The sequence below is a fragment of the Lissotriton vulgaris genome, chromosome 9, assembly GCF_964263255.1.
Source record: "Lissotriton vulgaris chromosome 9, aLisVul1.2, whole genome shotgun sequence".
Taxonomy (NCBI): Eukaryota; Metazoa; Chordata; class Amphibia; order Caudata; family Salamandridae; genus Lissotriton; species Lissotriton vulgaris.
In genome coordinates, this window is record NC_141697.1 from 7,168,623 (window position 1) to 7,191,375 (window position 22,753).

Below are 22,753 nucleotides of genomic sequence, written 5' to 3' on the forward strand. Positions count from 1 at the left end.
GGTAAGTAGCTTCCTGTGGCCCCACTGCTCAGGTAAGTAGCTTGCTGTGGCCCCACTGCTCAGGTAAGTACCTTGCTGTCGCCCCACTGCTCGGGTAAGTAGCTTCCTGTGGCCCCACTGCTCAGGTAAGTAGCTTGCTGTGGCCCCACTGATCAGGTAAGTAGCTTGCTGTCGCCCCACTGCTCGGGTAAGTAGCTTCCTGTGGCCCCACTGCTCAGGTAAGTAGCTTGCTGTGGCCCCACTACCCAGGTAAGTAGCTTGCTGTGGCCCCACTGCTCAGGAAAGTAGCTTCATGTGGCCCCACTGCTCAGGCAAGTAGCTTCCTGTGGCCGCACTGTTCAGGTAAGTAGCTTGCTGTGGCCCCACTGCTCAGGTAAGTAGCTTGCTGTGCCCCCACTGCTCGGGTAAGTAGCTTCCCGTGGCCCCACTGCTCAGGTAAGTAGCTTGCTGTGGCCCCACTACCCAGGTAAGTAGCTTCCTGTGGCCATACTGCTCGGGTAAGTAGCTTCCTGTGGCCCCACTGCTCAGGTAAGTAGCTTGCTGTCTCCCCACTGCTCAGGTAAGTAGCTTGCTGTCTCCCCACTGCTCAGGTAAGTAGCTTGCTGTGGCCTCTCTGCCCAGGTAAGTAGCCTGCTGTGGGCCCGCTGCCCCTTCCCTCCTCTGCAGACCCAGGCACCGTCCCTGCCTCCCCCCCCTCCTCGCCCCAGGGGTGCTGCAGGTGAGTCACTGGAGGTGAGGTGTGCCAGGGCGAAGTCCGGCCGGGGTGGCACCGCCGGGGAAGGGGGGGGGGGCAGAGTCCGGGCTCTCAGATGCTGGTCCACGGCAGGTGAGGGCGGCAGCAGCACACCTGGACGCGCAGGTGAGAATGGGAACCTCTGGCGCCGGTGCCAGGCCTGAGGGCAGAGCTGGCACCGGGGCCACGTCTGGGGGCAGAGCTGGCATAGGGGCCACGTCTGGGGCAGAGCTGGGCACCGGGGCCACGTCTGGGGGCAGAGCTGGCACCGGGGCCACGTCTGGGGGCAGAGCTGGCACCGGGGCCACGTCTGGGGGCAGAGCTGGCACCGGGGCCACGTCTGGGGGCAGAGCTGGCACCGGGGCGAGGGCACGGGCGCTGCGGGGGGAGGGGGGGGGGGGGGGGGGGTCAAGGGCTCCACGTGCCGGGCCTGCTTCGGGCATGTGGAGCTCTGTCCCACGCTGTGGCTGCCTTGACTGATGGATGCCAGGGTTTGTGCCAATGCCCCCCTCACCCCCCAGGGCCCTGGGCCCGTAGGGGACGCGCCGCTGCGTCTCCGGCGCCCCAGGGTTGCTCCTAGAGGAGGCCGCACCTGTGTTAGGCGCTGAGCAGCCTGCGCCCCCTGCCTTCATTACACCATAACACGAGGGGGCATTATACTGTTTATTTAAGCTGCATCCCGGCCGGTGCTGTGCGGGCTCCCCATGAGTGGGCGATGACGGGGCCCTGCCCCCAGGCCTCAGGGTCAGTGAGGTCAAGGGCCCCCCCAGAGACCAGCTAGATGCCATGACCCCTCCTCTCCTCCCCCCCCCCCCCCACACACACACACACCGATCAGACACCTTTACACTCATAATTAGAGAGACTAGAATATTAAAGCCAAAAACAGTGACATTTCCCAAAAATAGAAGAAGGACTGCACTTTTATTTCAGCCCAGCGCCCAGAAGGACAGCGCTCCTCAGCTGAGTACAGAGAGGCAGCGAGAACATATGGAAAATGTCGGTTTTGAAGCCAGTAGCTTTCTTATAACAGCTGCTAACTATCCCCGCTGTGCAAAACATACAAAGATACCTCCGACCGTTTTCAGCTCACCCTCTATGAAACCGGGACATGAGCTTAACTCCTGAAATGTCCCAGGACACCTGGCGGAAACCGGGAATGTCCCGGCAAATCCGGAACGCCAGGTCACCCTACGCATAATCCCTGTGTTCCGGGGTCAGGGGTCAGAGGCCGAGGCCAGAAACAGCAAACGAGAGCTTCGAACCCATTTCCCTTGTTTTCGTTTGTTGAGGTTAGATATTGTTTTCAGAAATATAGTGTCTTTCTTAACACGAAATGCTGAGCCGCTGTGCCCTGCAGACACGGACGGCCTGGCAGCATCGCAGGCTTCCTTCACCTAGTACAGGTGCAGTGTGTCAGCAGTGCAAGCTTCTTTCACCTAGAACAGGTACAGCCCGGCAAGCTTCTTTCACCTAGAAAATGTATGGCCTGGCAGTAGTGAAAGCTTCCTTTACCTACAACAGGTGCATCCTGGCAGCAGCGCAAGCTTCCTTCACCTAGACCAGGTACAGCCCGGCAGCAGCGCAAGCTTCCTTCACCTAGACCAGGTACAGCCCGGCAGCATTGCAAGCTTCTTTCACCTGGAACTGGTACAGCCTTGCAGCAGCTGTGCAAGCTTCCTTCACCTAGACCAGGTATGGCCTGGAAGCAGCAGTGTAAGCTTCCTTCACCTGGAACAGGCACAGCCTGGCAGCAGCAGTGCAAGATTCCTTCACCTGGAACAGGCACAGCCTGGCAGCAATGCAAGCTTCCTTCACCTAGAACAGGTACAGCCCGGCAGCAATGCAAGCTTCCTTCACCTAGAACAGGTACAGCCTAGCAGCAGCGCAAGCTTCTTTCACCTAGACCAGGTACAGCCCGGCAGCATTGCAAGCTTCTTTCACCTGGAACTGGTACAGCCTTGCAGCAGCTGTGCAAGCTTCCTTCACCTAGACCAGGTATGGCCTGGAAGCAGCAGTGTAAGCTTCCTTCACCTGGAACAGGCACAGCCTGGCAGCAGCAGTGCAAGCTTCCTTCACCTGGAACAGGCACAGCCTGGCACTGCAGTGCAAGCTTCCTTCACCTGGAACAGGCACAGCCTGGCAGCAATGCAAGCTTCCTTCACCTAGAACAGGTACAGCCCGGCAGCAATGCAAGCTTCCTTCACCTAGAACAGGTACAGCCTAGCAGCAGCGCAAGCTTCTTTCACCTAGACCAGGTACAGCCTGGCAGCAGCGCAAGCTTCTTTCACCTAGACCAGGTACAGCCTGGCAGCAGCAGTGTATGCTTCCTTCACATGGAACAGGTACAGCATAGAAGCTGTGCAAGCTTCTTTCACCTAGACCAGGTACAGCCTGGCAGCAGCAGTGCATGCTTCCTTCACATGGAACAGGTACAGCATAGCAGCTGTGCAAGCTTCTTTCACCTAGACCAGGTACAGCCTGGCAGCAGCAGTGCAAGCTTCCTTCACCTAGAACAGGTACGGCCTGGCAGCAGCGCAAGCTTCTTTCACCTAGACCAGGTACAGCCTGGCAGCAGCAGTGCATGCTTCTTTCACCTAGAACAGGTACAGACAGGCAGAAACAGTTCAAGCTTCCTTCACCTAGAAAAGTTACAGCCTGGCAGCAGATGAGCAAGCTTAATTCAAGTAGAACAGGTACAGACAGGCAGAAACAGTGCAAGCTTCCTTCACCTAGAACAGGTACAGCCTAGCAGCAGCATCGCAAGCTTCCTTCACATGGAACTGGTACAGCCTAGCAGCTGTGCAAGCTTCTTTCACCTAGACCAGGTACAGCCTAGCAGCAGCAGTGTAAGCTTCCTTCACATGGAACTGGTACAGCCTAGCAGCTGTGCAAGCTTCTTTCACCTAGAACAGATATGGCCTGGCAGCAACTGTGCAAGCTTCCTTCATCAAGAACAGGTACAGCCCGGCAAGCTTCTTTCACCTAGAAAATGTATGGCCTGGCAGCAGTGAAAGCTTCCTTCACCTAGAACAGGTACAGCCTAGCAGCAGTGAAAGCTTCCTTCACATGGAACTGGTATAGCCTTGCAGCAGCAGTGCAAGCTTCCTTCACATGGAACTGGTACAGCCTAGCAGCTGTGCAAGCTTCTTTCACCTAGAAAATGTATGGCCTGGCAGCAGTGAAAGCTTCCTTCACCTAGAACAGGTACAGCCTAGCAGCAGTGAAAGCTTCCTTCACATGGAACTGGTACAGCCTTGCAGCAGCAGTGCAAGCTTCCTTCACATGGAACTGGTACAGCCTAGCAGCAGTGCAAGCTTCTTTCACCTAGACCAGGTTCAGCCTGGCAGCAGCAGTGCATGCTTCTTTCACCTAGAACAGGTACAGACAGGCAGAAACAGTGCAAGCTTCCTTCACCTAGAAAAGTTACAGCCTGGCAGCAGATGAGCAAGCTTAATTCAAGTAGAACAGGTACAGCCTGGCAGCAATGCAAGCTTCCTTCACCTAGAACAGGTACAGCCCGGCAGCAGCGCAAGCTTCTTTCACCTAGACCAGGTACAGCCTGGCAGCAGCAGTGCATCCTTCTTTCACCTAGAACAGGTACAGACAGGCAGAAACAGTTCAAGCTTCCTTCACCTAGAAAAGTTACAGCCTGGCAGCAGATGAGCAAGCTTAATTCAAGTAGAACAGGTATAGACAGGCAGAAACAGTGCAAGCTTCCTTCACCTAGAACAGGTACAGCCTAGCAGCAGCATCGCAAGCTTCCTTCACATGGAACTGGTACAGCCTAGCAGCTGTGCAAGCTTCTTTCACCTAGACCAGGTACAGCCTAGCAGCAGCAGTGTAAGCTTCCTTCACATGGAACTGGTACAGCCTAGCAGCTGTGCAAGCTTCTTTCACCTAGAACAGATATGGCCTGGCAGCAACTGTGCAAGCTTCCTTCATCAAGAACAGGTACAGCCCGGCAAGCTTCTTTCACCTAGAAAATGTATGGCCTGGCAGCAGTGAAAGCTTCCTTCACCTAGAACAGGTACAGCCTAGCAGCAGTGAAAGCTTCCTTCACATGGAACTGGTATAGCCTTGCAGCAGCAGTGCAAGCTTCCTTCACATGGAACTGGTACAGCCTAGCAGCTGTGCAAGCTTCTTTCACCTAGAAAATGTATGGCCTGGCAGCAGTGAAAGCTTCCTTCACCTAGAACAGGTACAGCCTAGCAGCAGTGAAAGCTTCCTTCACATGGAACTGGTACAGCCTTGCAGCAGCAGTGCAAGCTTCCTTCACATGGAACTGGTACAGCCTAGCAGCAGTACAAGCTTCCTTCACCTAGAACAGGTACAGCCTAGCAGCTGTGCAAGCTTCCTTCACCTACAACAGGTATGGCCTGGCAGCAGCAGTGTAAGCTTCCTTCACCTGGATGAGGCACAGCCTGGCAGCAGTGAAAGCTTCCTTCACCTAGACCAGGTAGAGCCTGGCGGCAGCAGTGTAAGCTTCCTTCACCTGGAACAGGTGCAGCCTAGCAGCAGTGCAAGCTTCTTTCACCTAGAACAGGTATGGCCTGGCAGCAACTGTGCAAGCTTCCTTCATCAAGAACAGGTACAGCCCGGAAAGCTTCTTTCACCTAGAAAATGTATGGCCTGGCAGCAGTGAAAGCTTCCTTTACCTACAACAGGTACAGGCAGTCAGGAGCTGTACAAGCTTCCTTCACCTAGAACAGGTACGGCCTGGCAGCAGCGCAAGCTTCCTTCACCTAGACCAGGTACAGCCTTGCAGCAGCAGTGCATGCTTCTTTCACCTAGAACAGGTACAGACAGGCAGAAACAGTGCAAGATTCCTTCACCTAGAAAAGTTACAGCCTGGCAGCAGATGAGCAAGCTTAATTCAAGTAGAACAGGTACAGCCTGGCAGCAATGCAAGCTTCCTTCACCTAGAACAGGTACAGCCTAGCAGCAGCATCGCAAGCTTCCTTCACATGGAACTGGTACAGCCTAGCAGCTGTGCAAGCTTCTTTCACCTAGACCAGGTACAGCCTAGCAGCAGCAGTGTAAGCTTCCTTCACATGGAACTGGTACAGCCTAGCAGCTGTGCAAGCTTCTTTCACCTAGAACAGGTATGGCCTGGCAGCAACTGTGCAAGCTTCCTTCATCAAGAACAGGTACAGCCCGGCAACCTTCTTTCACCTAGAAAATGTATGGCCTGGCAGCAGTGAAAGCTTCCTTCACCTAGAACAGGTACAGTCTAGCAGCAGTGCAAGCTTCCTTCACATGGAAATGGTACAGCCTAGCAGCTGTGCAAGCTTCTTTCACCTAGAAAATGTATGGCCTGGCAGCAGTGAAAGCTTCCTTCACCTAGAACAGGTACAGCCTAGCAGCAGTGCAAGCGTCCTTCACATGGAACTGGTACAGCCTTGCAGCAGCAGTGCAAGCTTCCTTCACATGGAACTGGTACAGCCTAGCAGCTGTGCAAGCTTCTTTCACCTAGAACAGGTATGGCCTGGCAGCAACTGTGCAAGCTTCCTTCATCAAGAACAGGTACAGCCCGGCAAGCTTCTTTCACCTAGAAAATGTATGGCCTGGCAGCAGTGAAAGCTTCCTTTACCTACAACAGGTACAGGCTGACAGCAGCTGTGCAAGCTTCCTTCACCTAGAACAGGTACGGCCTGGCAGCAGCGCAAGCTTCCTTCACCTAGACCAGGTACAGCCTTGCAGCAGCAGTACATGCTTCTTTCACCTAGAACAGGTACAGACAGGCAGAAACAGTTCAAGCTTCCTTCACCTAGAAAAGTTACAGCCTGGCAGCAGATGAGCAAGCTTAATTCAAGTAGAACAGGTACAGCCTGGCAGCAATGCAAGCTTCCTTCACCTAGAACAGGTAGAGCCCGGCAGCAGCGCAAGCTTCTTTCACCTAGACCAAGTACAACCTTGCAGCAGCAGTGCATGCTTCTTTCACCTAGAACAGGTACAGACAGGCAGAAACAGTGCAAGCTTCCTTCACCTAGAAAAGTTACAGCCTGGCAGCAGATGAGCAAGCTTGATTCAAGTAGAACATGTACAGCCTGGCAGCAATGCAAGCTTCATTCACCTAGAACAGGTACAGCCTGGCAGCAATGCAAGCTTCCTTTACCTAGAACAGGTACAGCCTAGCAGCAGCGCAAGCTTCTTTCACCTAGACCAGGTACAGCCTGGCAGCAGCAGTGTATGCTTCCTTCACATGGAACAGGTACAGCATAGCAGCTGTGCAAGCTTCTTTCACCTAGACCAGGTACAGCCTGGCAGCAGCAGTGCATGCTTCCTTCACATGGAACAGGTACAGCATAGCAGCTGTGCAAGCTTCTTTCACCTAGACCAGGTACAGCCTAGCAGCAGTGCAAGCTTCCTTCACATGGAACTGGTACAGCCTAGCAGCTGTGCAAGCTTCCTTCACCTACAACAGGTATGGCCTGGCAGCAGCTATTCATGCGTCCTTCACATAGAACAGGCACAGCCTGGCAGCAATGCCAGCTTCCTACACCTACAACAGGTACAGGCTGACAGCAGCAGTGCAGCGTCCCTCACACAGAACAGGCACAGCCTGGCAGCAGTGCAAGCTTCCTTCACCTACAATAGGTACAGCCTGGCAGCGGCAGTGCACACTTCATTCAAGTAGAACAGGTACGGCCCAGCAGCCATGCAAGCTTCCTTCACCTAGAACAGGTACAGCCTAGCAGCAGCGCAAGCTTCCTTCACCTAGAACAGGTACAGCCTAGCAGCAGCGCAAGCTTTCTTCACCTAGAACAGGTACAGCCTAGCAGCAGTGCAAGCTTCCTTCACCTACAATAGGTACAGCCTGGCAGCAGCAGTGCACACTTCATTCAAGTAGAACAGGTACGGCCCGGCAGCAATGCAAGCTTCCTTCACCGAGAACAGGTACAGGCTGGCAGAAACAGTGCAAGCTTCCTTCACCTAGAACAGGGTACAGCCTGGCAGTTGTGCAGGCTTACATTATCTAGATTATGCATATCCTACCAGTAATGCATGCTTCCTTCACCTAAATGTAGTATACGTGTAAAGTAAATGTAGTATACTTGTAAAGCGCACAGCTGCTCCAGCAACGGGGCGTGCCTGCGCTGTATAATGCTGTGGAACCCTTCCTGGCTCTCCCTGGGAGATGCCCCTCCTGGGCACCCCCAAGGTGAAGCCAGGCATCCCAGTGTTGTTGGGGCCGTGGGGGAGATTAAGCAAGCTATTGCCCAGAGTTGCAGCGTGGGACCCATGATTAGAGTAGGCGCTGAGGCGAGAATTATCGAGTCTGCGGACATTGAGCCCAAGATCCTGCCGCGTCGGGACTTGAACCCTGGTCCCGGGCCTGATCTCTGCTTCAGAGTCTGCCGCTCTAACCAGTGAGCCACACTTCTCCACACCTAGAACTGGTACAGCCTGGCAGCAACAGTGCAAGCGTCCTTTGCCTAGAAACAGTACAGCCTGGCAGCAATGCCAGCTTCCTACACCTACAACAGGTACAGGCTGACAGCAGCAGTGCAGCGTCCCTCACACAGAACAGGCACAGCCTGGCAGCAGTGCAAGCTTCCTTCACCTACAATAGGTACAGCCTGGCAGCGGCAGTGCACACTTCATTCAAGTAGAACAGGTACGGCCCAGCAGCCATGCAAGCTTCCTTCACCTAGAACAGGTACAGCCTAGCAGCAGCGCAAGCTTCCTTCACCTAGAACAGGTACAGCCTAGCAGCAGCGCAAGCTTTCTTCACCTAGAACAGGTACAGCCTAGCAGCAGTGCAAGCTTCCTTCACCTACAATAGGTACAGGCTGGCAGCAGTGCAAGCTTCTTTCACCTAGAACAGGTACAGGCTGGCAGCAATGCAAGCTTCTTTCACCTAGAACAGGTACAGGCTGGCAGAAACAGTGCAAGCTTCCTTCACATAGAACAGGGTACAGCCTGGCAGTTGTGCAGGCTTACATTATCTAGATTATGCATATCCTACCAGTAGTGCAAGCTTCCTTCACCTAAATGTAGTATACGTGTAAAGTAAATGTAGTATACTTGTAAAGCGCACAGCTGCTCCAGCAACGGGGCGTGCCTGCGCTGTATAATGCTGTGGAACCCTTCCTGGCTCTCCCTGGGAGATGCCCCTCCTGGGCACCCCCAAGGTGAAGCCAGGCATCCCAGTGTTGTTGGGGCCGTGGGGGAGATTAAGCAAGCTATTGCCCAGAGTTGCAGCGTGGGACCCATGATTAGAGTAGGCGCTGAGGCGAGAATTATCGAGTCTGCGGACATTGAGCCCAAGATCCTGCCGCGTCGGGACTTGAACCCTGGTCCCGGGCCTGATCTCTGCTTCAGAGTCTGCCGCTCTAACCAGTGAGCCACACTTCTCCACACCTAGAACTGGTACAGCCTGGCAGCATCAGTGCAAGCGTCCTTTGCCTAGAAACAGTACGGCCTGGCAGCAATGCCAGCTTCCTACACCTACAACAGGTACAGGCTGACAGCATCAGTGCAGCGTCCCTCACACAGAGCAGGTACAGCCCGGCAGCCGTGCAAGCTTCCTTCACCTTGAACAGGTACAGCCCGGCAGCAGCAGTGCAAGCTTCTTTTACCTAAAACAGGTACAGGCTGGCAGAAACAGTGCAAGCTTCCTTCACATAGAACAGGTACAGCCCGGCAGTTGTGCAGGCTACCATTATCTAGATTATGTATATCCTGCCAGTAGTGCAAGCTTCCTTCACCTAGAACTGGTACAGCCTGGCAGCAACAGTGCAAGCGCCCTTTGCCTAGAAACGGTACAGCTGGCAGCAATGGAAGCTTCCTTCACCTGTTTTTTTCAGTGAACACACACACACATATATTTTGCCATTAAACGCAATTCAAACACAGACCCTGGAGTGCGAGTCGTTTGTGTGGTTCCTGGGAGGAAGAAACTCTGGTCGGGAGCCCTTTCAACCATATATATATATATATATATATATATATATATATATATATATATATATATATATATATATATATATATATATATATATATATATATATATATATATGAACGAAAGTTCGTCACCGGCTAAGGCAGCAGCCCCAGCCCCACACTCACGCTGACGAAAGAACGGACCCAAATTGTAGTGCTTAATCCTTCGTGTTTATTTCAGCAAGCCTGCCGCCGCCATAACGCGTTTCGCCTTTACAGCTTGATCACATGGCCAGTTGCCAACAGCCAATGCCATACATTTAAAGTGCAAGTGCGCGCGCAAATCGTTACACAAGAATCAGCAACATAGAAGAAATACTTCATTTTCAAGTGCTAGCAGATCTATGTCTGATTCATATACATACCCTGCTAAAAGTACAAGTGGCTTAATATATAAAATATAAATATATATTTACACTTTAAAAACCACAAAAAATGTTATAAATAACTGTATGAATACAAGTTAATCGTGTCGTGAACATAAACCCACATAAATCAAACATGGATTCATTGCAATCAGATGTTCAAATACACAAAACGCTCAACCTCCAAATGTACAAGGCACTTGATGAGAAAAATTAAGCCCAAGTGGGCACAGAATCTCGTGAATTTGCGTCATGATATAGTACCTCACTTACTGGCATAGGCTAAGAAAAGTGCTAAGTAACAAAAAATGCATAAAGTGCTCGTGCTAGTGCTCAAATAAATGTATGAAAAAGAAATCATAACTTATTCAAAAAAACACATGTTGTGTTGAACCCTTGGTTAAACTCCAAGGACCAATCCTCCCATATATGGAAGAGTTCTTAACACAGAAAATGTGGAGGTTTTAGATGTTTTAACATGCAGCAACAACAGTGTTGTAAAATTAAAAAGACCATGTACCCATGCGGCAAATTCCAAAAAAACACATAATGAATGGCTGACATATCCTGGAATGATTATAAGCGCAGAAGAGAAAGCAAGTGCATAATGCCTGTCATGACTTTATAAACAGGTGTAAAGATCTTCCGTTGCATTTAGACCCTGTGGCTGCTTACTATCAAGTTCTAGGATGTACCGGGTTTCCAGTAGGCGCAATTTCGCCTCACGGTCACCCCCTCTCTTCATGGGCCAGACTGCATCCAAAACAAAATAAGACAGATGCATAGGATTAGAGCTATGGTGCTGTTCAAAATGCCTAGCAACAGGGTAGGCCTGGTCTTTGTTAGAAATAGCTCTGATGTGCTGAAGTACACGTTTGTGGACCGGCAAGCGGGTACTACCCACGTACCTCAAGCCACACGTGCACTCCAGCACATATACCGCGTAATCTGTCTTACAAGTAAGGCGTTTGGTGATTCTCCTAGGGGTACTGGAGAATGGGACAACATAAGAAGATTTGTTGATCCCATATTTGCACGCCTTACACAGGATGCATTTTTTGAAACCCCCTCCTAAAGCCTTCCATGTCGAAGACATCTGGGGTTCCAAGGCATTCTGGACCAAAGCATTAGCCATCGATTTGGACTTTCTGAAGGTGAGGAGTGGCTTTTGTGATACTCTGTTGCCAATAATCGGATCTCCCAATATGAGATTCCAGTTACCGCAAAATATCTTTCTTAAAGCTGAATGCTGCCTGCTGTATGTCATAATCATACGAGGGCTATTCACCCCTCCCCCCACAGCGGTTTCTTCCTCTCTGTTTCTAGGGATCAGGGCGGATTCCCGGGATATCTGTTGTGTCCTCTTCTGAGCGGACTCAACCAAGGATTTAGAATACCCCCTTGCTAGGAATCTGATTTTGCAAGCCTCCTGAGCTATATTACACTCCTCCTCGCTACTACATATGCGTCTGATGCGCAACATTTCCCCATAGGGAATGCTGCGTATCAGATGGCCAGGATGGTGGCTGGCTGCGTGCAAGATGGTATTGCCAGCAGTCGGCTTCCTGTAAAGCCTAGTTTGCATGCGATTTTCACTGACATATATTTCCATGTCTAAAAAACAAACTTTTTTAGCATCAATGCAAGATGTAAAATGCAGATTCAAATTATTCACATTCAGCCTTTCCACAAAATGTCTTGCTGACTCCTCTGTCCCCCTCCATACGAAAAAAAGGTCATCAATATATCGTAAATAGGTGACCACGTGCTGTTCCATGGTGTTAAGCAGATCACCCGCCAGGACCTGTTCCTCCCATAGCCCCATGTGCAAACATGCGTAGCTAGGAGAGAAACAGGCCCCCATGGCGACACCCCTGATTTGATGATAAATCTGGTTGTTAAACAGAAAAAAATTCTGCTCCAAACACATTTGGACCATGGAAATCAGCATCCTATTGTGCACCCCATAATGTATGGGGCGTTTGTTGAGGAAGTGTTCTATAGCCTTCAGTCCATCTCGATGGGAAATGGAGGTGTATAACGAGGATACATCCAGAGTCATGAGTAAGAGGTCAGGGCCCCAAACCAATTTTTCAGTCTTGCGAATAAAATCTGTCGAGTCCTGCACATATGAATTCAATCCCTTCACCCAATCCTGTAAAAAGAAGTCTATGTATTTAGATACATTCTCCAGGGAGCTATCAATTGCGGAGATTATGGGGCGTCCAGGGGGCATACTGCTGTCTTTGTGGACTTTCTGAATTAAATAAAAAGAAGGGACCACAGGATGTTCCTTTCTCATAAAACGGAACTCTTCTTCCGTAATGATACCTGCACTCCTCCATGCCTGTAGCTTGGCCACCTGGTCCCCCCAAGTTGCTTTTAATGTTGGCCAATTGCTTTTCCTGTAACATGCAAGATCATTTAGCTGTTTTTCTGCCTCCTGCAGATATAAATTCCGAGGCCACAGGACAACATTGCCCCCTTTGTCCGCTTGGCGCACCAAAATATTGTTATCCGCATTGAGTTTTTCTACCAGTTTGATGTAGCTCCAATTGCGTTTATTCATAATATTATGCTTTTTGTTGGTGGCCACATACAGTTGTTTTAATTCCTTGGTCACCAAATCATGATAGACGTCAATATTATCATGGAGCATGATAGGCTGGAACGTTGATTTAGGCTTGAACGGAGTCAAACCTGCAGCTGCATTTGTACGCTCCATGTTGCAACTCCCCCCATCGTTACCAGTAGATTCATTCTGGAGGGACCAAATTGCATTCAGATCGTCCTGGTCTCCCACAGTTAGCAAGGTCGGACTGCTAATTACAACAGGAGTTTGTTTTCTAGAGTGAAGGCAGTGAAATTTACTTAATTTTAGCTTGCGAATGAATCTGTATGTGTCCATACGTGCATCTGCGTAATTGAAATTGTTTGGCGGACAGTATGATAGTCCCAAAGCAAGGACCGCCTCCTCTTGCTTTGTCAATTTTGTTGTTGTAAGGTTAATCACTGAGCTGGAGCTTTCGATTGCGCCTGATTGCGTGGTTTCGGGCGATTCCATCTGCCTCTTGGGGGTCCCTTGGCTTGTGCTTTTGCGGCTCCTGCACCTTTTGCGGCGTTGGCTCCTCCTGTAGTTGCGCCTGGTGTTCGATTTGATCTTGACCGCAGAGTGTCCTTGCGGTCCTGGCACAGACAATCCACCTCCTCTGCCGCAGTGAGCCTTGTAAACCCCAATGCTGGGTCCGTTCTGCCTTCGTTTTCTGGTTCGCTCTCCATATTAGAGCTGAATTCTGAGCTGGACACGGAGTTATCACGGGCTGCAGGCACCACACCTTGTGCCCCCCTAACTCTTGCTTTTACTCCTTCAAATCGTCTGGCAAAAGTAAAGATCTGACCGTTAGCATAGTCCAGACGGTCCCGCTCAAATTTATAGGCTTTCCTCTTTTTAATGGTTTCCTCTTCCTTGTTTAAACGGACCAACATTTCTTCACGCAATTTTTTAGTTTGCTCGTTTTCTCCCAGCCCAGCTATTTCCTCCTCCAATTTATCAATTTCAATTTGCAGCTTGTCTCGGTCACTGGCTGCATATTTCACCAAAATTCTCAATAATTTCGCTGATGACTCTAAATTGGCTTCAGCCCATTCCTTCAGCATTGATGGGTCCGGGTTCTCGTAACTGGGGGCCAAAGTTATTCTCAGCCCCCTGGGCACTCGATTAACTTGCAAGTACCTGGAGAGAGACCTATGCTCCCACCATTTCGATTGTTCTGACTTCATCAGCTTTTCCAGCTTCTTAAATAAGTCACGAATGGTGGGGCTCCCTGTGTTAATTTGTGACGCCCGTGGGACTTGGCCGGACCCCCCAGCCGGGGAATCCAAGAACATAGCATCTGCCGCCTCCTCACGCTCACGCAACTTTGTTGCGGACATTATAGCACTAAAGCTGAGAGCTCAAATTGCTCCACAAAGGAAAAGACAGTTCGATGCTTAATCCAGTGAACACGCACCGTCCCGTCTGCACACTCCTTACCGGATCGTCCTTTGGCAGCCTGCTTTCGTCGATTCACCGCTTAAAGCACCAGCCGGTGCCTTTCTTCCTTTCTCCGGTGTCGATATCCAAGCAGTCCAATACTTTCCGGCGTCCGGGGGCACCGCGGCTTACTCCTCCAGGAGTGCGTACAACCTCTTCCGGGTAACCAGTCAAGGAAATGCTTCCTGCCGCGCAGCCCAAACCAACAAGGAGGGGTTCCGTTCGTACCGTGGAAGCCTCTACGGTATTACAAATGAACGAAAGTTCGTCACCGGCTAAGGCAGCAGCCCCAGCCCCACACTCACGCTGACGAAAGAACGGACCCAAATTGTAGTGCTTAATCCTTCGTGTTTATTTCAGCAAGCCTGCCGCCGCCATAACGCGTTTCGCCTTTACAGCTTGATCACATGGCCAGTTGCCAACAGCCAATGCCATACATTTAAAGTGCAAGTGCGCGCGCAAATCGTTACACAAGAATCAGCAACATAGAAGAAATACTTCATTTTCAAGTGCTAGCAGATCTATGTCTGATTCATATACATACCCTGCTAAAAGTACAAGTGGCTTAATATATAAAATATAAATATATATTTACACTTTAAAAACCACAAAAAATGTTATAAATAACTGTATGAATACAAGTTAATCGTGTCGTGAACATAAACCCACATAAATCAAACATGGATTCATTGCAATCAGATGTTCAAATACACAAAACGCTCAACCTCCAAATGTACAAGGCACTTGATGAGAAAAATTAAGCATACATACATACATACATACATACATACATACATACATATATATATATATATATATATATATATATATATATATATATATATATATATATATATATATATATATATATATATTCACTGAAAAAACCATAGGTTTTACACACGTTATAGTTAGCTGGAAATTTTACTGACATAAAACCAATGAAATTCCACGTTATAGTTAGTTGGACTCACTATAACTTGCGCGTGTAATGCACTGCTGATGACATTACATATTACATCACTCATGACATGGTCAGTGACATCACTTATGACATCACTGATGACAGACCTCCTTTAAGTGTAATGGAACCCTTAAAACACATATTGGAAAATAGAAATTAACATTTTAAAAAAAAATGGAGATACCCATACCAGTTACAACAACCAATTCAGTAATTCCACCATCTATATACACATTCTCTCATTTACCAACAGTTCTATATAGTCACTCATACATATACTCACTCATCATATGTAGTGATACACCTATACATCCTGTAACACACCGACAATCATCCAAAAGTTACTCACACACATACTCACACATGCAAATAAACTATTGAACATCCATTTATTTGCATATAAAACTATACACACTCAACCACCCATACAGTCCTGCACATATGGTGTCTTCTAAACACATACAAAAAGAGAGTTAGTCATTCATGCATCTATGTGATTAGTAATACCCCCATAAAACCATAGAAACACTCATACTGATACTAAAAAAACATCTAAGAACCCAAATACCTACACATGTAGGTACTCATCAATCCATGCAGCCAGTTATTCACAAAGTGAAACACTGATACATATATTCAAATATTTAAACATTACTCGCTAATATATGTATTCACTAAGGTACACTTAATAAGCCAGTTATCCAATCATTTCTTTTTGAAAAAAACATTCATTAAGACAATAATTTAAACATTTATTCTTCCCTCGACCTTTACATATACATATATAAAACATATTTATTTTTTAGAAAGACACATATTCACTGGATGGTGTCATAAGTGATGTCACTGACCATGTCATGAGTGATGTAATATGTAATGTCATCAGCAGTGCATTACACGCGCAAGTTATAGTGAGTCCAACTAACTATAACGTGGAATTTCATTGGTTTTATGTCAGTAAAATTTCCAGCTAACTATAACTGGTGTCAAACCTATGGTTTTTTCAGTGAATTTCATAGGTTTTTCAAATGCTACTTCCTAACTATAACGTGTGAAAAACCTATGTTTTTTTCAGTGAATTTCATAGTTTTTTTGAATGCTAGTTCCTAAGTATGTAATCACGTTCGTAACTACATAGTGTCACCGCCTACACGTCCTGAGAAGCGCATGTAAAGTCATGTGACTTGAAAACAAAACTTCCAATTGGTTATTAGTAGTTTCTGTTCTGGAATATACACGAAGCACTCCACCCACTTTCCTCACAATCTTTTCTACTCTCAAGAGACAACAACGTCGAGCATCTTCCGGAAGACTTTGCTGAAATGGCTGCCCTACCAGATTCATCTTCCGAATCTGAAGGAAATGAGCGACCACCGTTAAGAAGAAAAAAGGAATCTTTCATTTGGCAAATTTTCACTTATCCTGAAGATCAAAAGAAAGTGAATGCGCCAAAAGTAACCTGCACGATATGCAATTCGGAGCTCTCAAGGGGGAATCCAAATAAAAAATATTCCTTTTCTGCACACACCATGCAGCGGCATGTTAAACAAAGGCATCCTGAGCATTATGCAAAAGCATCGACAAGAGCCCTGGCCACGCTATTACCATCAGAGATGGCCAGCACATCTTCTGGTGTACGACCTGTATCTCCATCGAGTGCTGAGATGGACTTGAGACCATATCTTGCGAAGGTGCATATGAAATGCAACAAGTGTGGAGAAATTCTTTTGTATGGAGAGCAGAGCCTCGTTCTTATTAAACTCAAAATTGACAGTCACAAATGCCCCAAGAAAAGATAAATTTCTTCACTTCATTTTCAAACTATTACATACTGAAAAATGTAGTAGCAACTTTAAGAAATCGAAAGCATTATAACACTTCTTTCCCCCCCCAAAAAAAAAAAAAAAAGTTATTTTCAGAACTAACTCTTTCTACCAATACGTGCTCAAGAGCATATTATGAGATATTTTTTCGCCGCTTTATTTTAGTGCGAGACCGGGTGCGCGCACCCTCCTATCGCGTACAGGACCTGACACTTGCATGTGAAGTCATGTGACTTCTAAACAACACTTCTAATTGGTTCTTGGTAGTTTCTATTCTGGAATTTACACGCAGCACTCCACCCACTTCCATCACTTTCTTTTCTACTCTCAAGAGACAACAACGTCGAACATCTTCCCGAAGACTTCGGTACAATGGCTACCGTTCCGCATTCATCTTCCGAATCTGATGAAAATGAGCGACCACCTTTGACAAGAAAAACGGAGGCCACGCTATTACCATCAGAAGTAATCAGCACATCTTCCGGTGGACGACCTGTATCTCCATCGAGTGCTAAAATGGACTTGAAACCATGTCTGGCGAAGGTGCACATAAAATGCAACAACTGTGGAGAACTTCTTGTATACGGAGAGCAAAGCTTTACTCTAATTAAACACAAAATTGAGAGTCATAAATGCTCCAAGAAAAGTTAAATTTCTTCACTTTATTTGGATAGTATGACATACTGAAAAATATCGTAGCAACTTTAAGAAATCAAATGCATCAAAACACTTGTTTCCAAAAAAAAAAGTTCTTTTCAGAACTAACTCTTTCCACCAAAACATGCTCGAAGAGCATATTATAAGATGTTTTTTCGCCGCTTTATTTTAGTGCGAGACCGGGTGCGCGCACCCTTCTATCGCGTACAGGACCTGACACTCCCATGTGAAGTCATGTGACTTCTAAACAACACTTCTAATTGGTTCTTGGTAGTTTCTATTCTGGAATTTACACGCAGCACTCCACCCACTACCATCACTTTCTTTTCTACTCTCAAGAGACAACAACGTCGAACATCTTCCCGAAGACTTCGGTACAATGGCTACCGTTCCGCATTCATCTTCCGAATCTGATGAAAATGAGCGACCACCTTTGACAAGAAAAACGGAGGCCACGCTATTACTATCAGAAGTAATCAACACATCTTCCGGTGGACGACCTGTATCTCCATCGAGTGCTGAGATGGACTTGAGACCATATCTGGCGAACGTGCACATGAAATGCACAAACTGTGGAGAACTTCTTGTATACGGAGAGCAAAGCTTTACTCTAATTAAACAAATAATTGAGGGTCATAAATGCTCCAAGAAAAGTTAAATTTCTTCACTTTATTTGGATAGTATGACATACTGAAAAATGTCGTCGCAACTTTAAGAAATCAAAAGCATCATAACACTTGTTTCCAAAAAAAAAAAAAAAAAGTTCTTTTCAGAACTAACTCTTTGTACCAAAACAAGCTTGAAGAGCATATTAGCTGATATTTTCTCGCCGCTTTCTTATAGGGCGCGACCGGGTGCGCGCACCCACCTATCGCGTCGAGACACGCATGTGCAGTCATGTGACTTTAAAACAACACTTCCAATTGGTTCTTACTAGTTTCTATTCTGCAATTTACACGGAACACTCCACCCACTTCCCTAGAAAACCAGTTTATCGTAAAACTTTGAAAGCCTCCTCTTATGAAATATTCGACATCAATCACATAGCAGAGTACTAAATAGCACTATATACACTCCGTCCCTTAATTATAAGAGACTTATTGCTATGTAAAAGCAACTTTTGTTTTCCAAGATAATGTAAAATGCTGAGCCTATTACATAATTTTATTTCACATATATGTTACTATTCTCCTTCGAGTACTAACACCGTAGAAAATACCACCAATAGCGGTGATATTTTTTACACCGAGAACGGGCGATTTCTATCGCTTACAGCCCTTACAATTATAAAGTTTTATTTCCTAAGTCTCTGATCTCCAACTGTGCAACGTAGGTCCCCTGTGTGTCGCAATAAGGTCCATAAACAAAAACTACAGAGCCAGCATTATAAACATACACAAAACAACAAAACGACAAGAGCCACCATGCTAATATATATCCTTAATATAATAAACCTCTGAGAATAAATACATATTTCCGTGGCAGCCCATAACACAAATGTGGCATCCTCTGACTCTGCTCCATTACCAAACACCGTAACTCCCCGCCCCCCTCACTTTTCACTAAACTCCGCACTCCACCCCAGCCGAACCCCCTATTACAAACCCCCAACCTACCCTCCCTGCCCAAACCCACCATGAACCTCAAACCGCCCCTAGAAAACTTATAAGACACAGGATTACTAAAACTCAAAGAATACGCAACAGGCACATAATGTAAATAGTACATAAAGGCACATATTTTTTCCAAAATACTATTTAAAAACATGTTCTATTTTTTATAAATCTATCATGCATCTGACCCTCTAGAACTGCTTTCAAAACATGAACTATAAACCTCTACTTTTCATTTTCAAACCATACACTTTCAATTACATTATTTTTTTCCACAATTCATGTAATGTTACAAACCTTTTCTAAAATACACCAGTCCGTATCATTTATAAGGATTTATTTTCAGTCTTCATCAGTGACACTTTCTTCACATATAATAGAAATCACTATAACTTTTTAAACAACAATGCTAACGCGGTAAAAATAACCCTTCATTTGCTTTCCTTTTAGAATGCACACTATGTACCCCACGCATGCGTTTCTTAATCTTTGTATTTGGCAGCGAATACCGACCTTGAATCGGAAGACATGAACAAGACCGCCATTGTCACATTTAAAACTGAACGTTGCATCTGCTCACACACATATCTTTCACTAAGCTAACATTCACAGAAAACAGCATTGATGTAAAAAAAAATTGACCTTACTTTACAACTCCCTCAAATCACTCCCTTATTTTTTAACGCATCCTCCAGTTCAAAAAAAGCTACTTTTTTAATAACCACTAAGCAATATATAAGTGACTAGACTCCTAGAAAATGTATCAAGTCATTCTGCTCCTCTCCACTGCATAGCCGGCGACCTAATTCTGTGGAGTTGCTATACAACCAGCGGTGCTGCGCCGTTTCCTGTACCATCTTGGGAAATTCAAAATGGATGTCCCTCCTGCCTTCGCAAACGAGCCGGGCCACTTAGAACTATTTCGACAGAGAATACTTCTATACTACGGCACCTTACCACTCTCAACTTTGAATACTTCATATCGATTATCATTTCGATATTCGTATTTCACCTGTGTGCAGCCTGTATTTCATTGCCTGAGCTGTGATTTCACGTGGGCCCTGGATTTATGTCTCTGCAATTTGGTACCTCCTGAACCGAATTACAATCACCTCATGAATCCGTTACTTGATCATGAACAGCTTTGTTACAACGGAGGGTTTATGGCCTTTGCAGCGATACAAGGAGTTCTGGGTCATTGGAATATATTCGCAGCGGCGCAAGATTTCCTAACAGAGAGCTACATCGAAAACCCACCGAGCTGCCCTATGATGGTAAAAGACGCCCCAATAATGACAGATCATGAATGCTCCTTTCATCTTCTCAATTGGATGGCTGACATGTTTTCAGATGATAACAATGATTTCATGTTAGAGGCACTTGCTGCATACTTTGCCTACACAATGGACGGTTAACTCTTTCCTAACAGCGAGCTACATCGAAAACCCACCGAGCTGCCCTCTGATGGTAAAAGAGGCTCTGATTATAACAGATCATCAGTACTGCTTTACTCTTTTCCATTGGATAGCTGACATAATTTCAAATGATAAAACTGATTTCCTGTTACAAGCAGAAGCTACCTATTTTGCCTAAACAATGCTTCAATAACTCTCAAACAACCCATTGACGTCCTCATTTCCTTTTGGTTTTCTATATTCTTCACGTTATTTTCCATATTTTCTTTTGAAGAACAGACCTATTTGCTTTACTATCAGTGGACATTATGATTTCGTGTTGTTAGACAGCTGATTCATAAAGTAATGATGTATAACCACTTGCATTTTCATATATCGTTCCTAAACTGAAAGGCCAGAAACCTTCTTCCATTTATTAAAATATAATATACTTCCTTATACGACTGTACAATGTTTTTTTCCAACTATATTCATTTTTCTTCAACTATAGCGTTTGTATTCCATGTACTACTGACAATACCAATTACTGTGTTTTTTGCAATTTCTGTACTCAGATTACATAATGATTTGCCTTTAAAATAGTACATTTCTAAATAAACATTTCAAATATTCACGGTTTCTCTTTTAATCCATAATCTCAACTGAAATGATTTCATATTGAAAAACTATTCATGGGTTCCACATAACCTTAACTGTAGACACGGAGGACCTTATTTATGAAGACCTTCCGCCACCAGTGCCTCATTTTTTAAAATGGGAAAAAGTAACGCACCGGTGGCGCAAGGCCTTCATAAATAAAGTCCTGAATATTTTCTTTTCTCGACCTCACTTACTGATACTAGAACCTGCAAGCCAAATACGGCCCGTGAACTCTTTCTTAGTAGGTCGCGCACCGTAAAGACAGTTATACCACTGTTAACATTTTTTTTTTTTACTGTTACTAAGCACCGACACAGTTCCGCTTTACTCAGAGTTAATCACTGCTCCCACGCTTCTACAGGCCAGACGCTATGTCGTATTTCTCTCCTTATCACCCTTTCATCTCCACAATAACAAACAGTTGTCCGCCAGCCACCAGAGAACAGACTCAGATGCAGAGGCACCAAAGAGTGAACCCATCACCAACTGCCATCTCCGGCTGTTTCCATGGTTACACCTCATTCTGCACCTTGCTGAAGGCACAGGTCAAAAGTTCATGTCTCAACGTTCTACAGCAAACTAAGAACACTATTTTCCCTCCAGAAACACCTGCCAATCCACAACTCTGTTACATGTCTTGTTTTTTCACACCCAATAGTACTTTTCGTTTAACATAAACATTGACCTGTTCACTCTCCACTTGTTACAATCAACCAATCATTTTTATTTTTTTAACCACACCCAGCCTCTTCCTTTTTCTTTATTTAAAATTTCAACTTCTAACTACCATTCCACTTCCAGAACCGATCGGAGGACGACTACAAATCCCTTGAAAATGAAGGTCTGGCTAATAGGACACAGTTATATTCACTGGAGTGAAAAATATGCAGTGAGCAGACGAATTTGCAACCTCAGCTTACCAAATGTACACATAACATGGATTTCCAAAAGAGGATTGAAATGTCACCAATTAATTCCATTGGTGAAAACTTTTATGCATCTCCCAGAACCAGACCTTATAATTGTGCACTGTGGTGGGAACAATCTAGGCACAATCACTGGGGTAGGTCTGGAAATGCTTCTAAAAGACACCTTTCGACAATTGATGACACTTTTTCCTCGATCTGCCTTGGTATATTCCAATATATGCCAAAGACAGAAATGGAAATGGTCCAATCACCATTGTGCACAATTTGAGAAAGCAAGGAGACATGTAAAGAAATCTGTTTCTGCGTTCCTCAGAGATTATAGCATGGGTTCTATTTACCACAACAACTTGCGATACCACATGCAAGACGTCTATAGGAGAGACGGTGTTCATTTCACGAATGAGGGAAACAGAATCTTCCTCTGCAACATCAGGCTCTGCATCGGTACTTACTTATAAATGCAGAAAACACTCAATTAACACAAGGGCTCTTTTCAGAGCCACCTTATATCTAAGCACTCAAACTTCTGATTTACCTCCATTTTCACACTCTTGTAAATAGGTGTGCGCGACCGGGTGCGCGCACCCCGTATTTTTTTTCGGAGAAAAATTATATCTTTTCGCGTTTAAGGG

The 22,753-nt window shown here is 46.3% G+C and overlaps 1 protein-coding gene across 4 annotated transcripts in view; it reads left to right on the plus strand.

The window, feature by feature from the left end:
- The first annotated feature begins 766 nt into the window (after window positions 1–766).
- Window positions 767–22,753, plus strand: part of LOC147689522 (fibrinogen-like protein 1-like protein) — a 67,377-nt gene continuing 45,390 nt past the window's right edge. For 2 of the 4 annotated variants that reach the window (XR_015299857.1, XR_015299858.1), the window contains exon 1: window positions 767–859. The gene's annotated coding sequence lies outside the window, so the exon portion shown is untranslated. The remainder of the gene's footprint in view (window positions 860–22,753) is intronic. The other 2 variants (XR_015299860.1, XM_086936911.1) reach the window with 1 other exon arrangement.